This window comes from Arachis duranensis, unplaced genomic scaffold, assembly GCF_000817695.3.
Source record: "Arachis duranensis cultivar V14167 unplaced genomic scaffold, aradu.V14167.gnm2.J7QH unplaced_Scaffold_343483, whole genome shotgun sequence".
NCBI classification, from domain to species: Eukaryota; Viridiplantae; Streptophyta; class Magnoliopsida; order Fabales; family Fabaceae; genus Arachis; species Arachis duranensis.
In genome coordinates, this window is record NW_026264909.1 from 3,363,292 (window position 1) to 3,365,387 (window position 2,096).

Here is a 2,096-nt window from a genome sequence, read left to right on the forward strand (position 1 = left end):
CCATTTGAGTGAATGTCTGCACCTCAGTCTTCAGTCTTAGGATTCTTTGAGGGGGATAAAATTTGGCAAGGAACTTGCTTACCAAGTCATCCCACGTGTTGATGCTCTCCTTTGGAAATGTCTCTAGCCATTGAGTGGCTTTGTCTCTGAGAGAAAATGGAAAGAGCAACAACTTGTAGCTGTCAGGAGGCACACCATTGGTTTTTACAGTATCACAAATCCTCAAGAAGGTAGATAAGTGTTGATTTAGATCCTCCAAAGGTCCTCCTCCAAAAGAGCAGTTGTTTTGAACCAAAGTGATGAGTTGTGGCTTTAGTTCAAAATTGTTTGCATTGACATTAGGAGGAAGAATGCTACTTCCACAGTGTCTAGCATTTGCAAATGTATATGAAGCCAAGACTCTTTATTGTTGTTGGTTATTGTTGGCCCCTCCTCCTGGTTGATTGAGATCTCCTTCCATTTCTTGGAATTCCTCCTCAGATTCTTCCTCTCCAATAACGTTCTTCCCTCTTTCAGCTCTTCTTATTCTCCGAAGAGATAGTGTAAGAGGCCAACACCCTTCTTGCAGGCTGGGTATTGTTGCTCACTCCCTCTTCACGCACCTCAGCCTCCATGACTTGCAAAAAATCACAAACAAACCAAATGAAACATGGACATTCTAATGCTAGAATGTGGTTAGAGGGTTAGGTGACACAATGTGTCAAACAGTTAATGTGCTTAGTTAAAAAGAAAAAAAATGCTTAATCTAGACCTCCACTTCACTTAATCATTGTCAATCTATTTCAATCCCCGGCAACGGCGCCAAAAACTTGATGTGTGGAAAGCGATCCAACACAAAACTCACCGGCAAGTGTACCGGGTCGCATCAAGTAATAATAACTCACATGAGTGAGGTCGATCCCACAGGGATTGAAGGATTGAGCAATTTTAGTTTAGTGGTTGATTTAGTCAAGCGAATCAAGTTTTGGTTGAGTGGGTTGTATTTAACAGAAGCTAAATTGCTTGGAATATAAAGGGAGAAGGGGAAATTGCAGTAAATTAAAGAGCAGGAAAGTAAAATTGCTGAATCTTAAAGAACAAGAAAGTAAATGACTGAAACTTAAAGTGCAAGAAATGTAAATTGCTTGAATATAAAAGGGGAATTAAGGATTGGGAATTCAGAATTCCAGCAAGAGAAAGTAAATTGCAACAATTAATAAAGTAGAAGATGAATTGGAATAAACTGAAATTCAAACAGAAAATGAAATTAAAGTGCAGCAGGGTTCACAGAAGAACCAAAAGTAAATTGGGATCTCGGGACTCCAGAGACTAGGTAGCAGAGCCTAGATCTCAATTACCTTCCCAGATCCAAGTTCTCAAAGCAATTGACAAGAAAATAAAGAAGAAGCAGTAAAGGAGATTGCAATTAAACTCAATTGTGCAGAAAAGTAATTAAAGAGATTTTGAATGGAGATTGAGACAGAATTTCCTCAATTCTTCACACCCAAAACTCAAACAAGAAAAGTAAAAATGCCCAAGAAAGAACAAGGAAGAAGAGAGACCAATTCTCCTCCCCAATTCTCTGAAATCTCGGTCAAGTCTCTTAAGAAAAGTTGCAGAAATTCAAAGCTCAAGGAAAGTGTAAAATTCAAAAGTCAAGTAAAAAGGTCCTAATTACATCAAACTAGCTCCTATTTATACACTTTCTATTCTTGGATTTTGGGATTTGGATGGGCTTTTAATTTGGTGAAGAAAAGAATTTAATTGGAATTTTAATTGAATTTTTTGGCCCAAAATGGTAGCTCCCAGGAGGCTGCCCTGCCTTTGTGGAGGGCAGGGCAGGATTTGGTGCGTGTTGGTGCTTCTGGTGTGGAGGGCAGGGCAGAAAATTGATGTGTGGTGCGGCTTGGTGCGGGCTGGTGCGGTCTTGGTGCGCAGAACGCTGCCCTGCCCTCGCGGAGGGCACAGCAGAAAAAATTGGTGCACCAGAAACGTGCCGTGGTGCGCTGCTGGTGCTGCCAGATGATGTTGCGGTGCGCCAGAGGGGTGCCTTGGTGCGCAGGATGCTGCCCTGCCCTCGCGGAGGGCAGGGCAGAAAAAGTTGGTGCGCCCAGGAT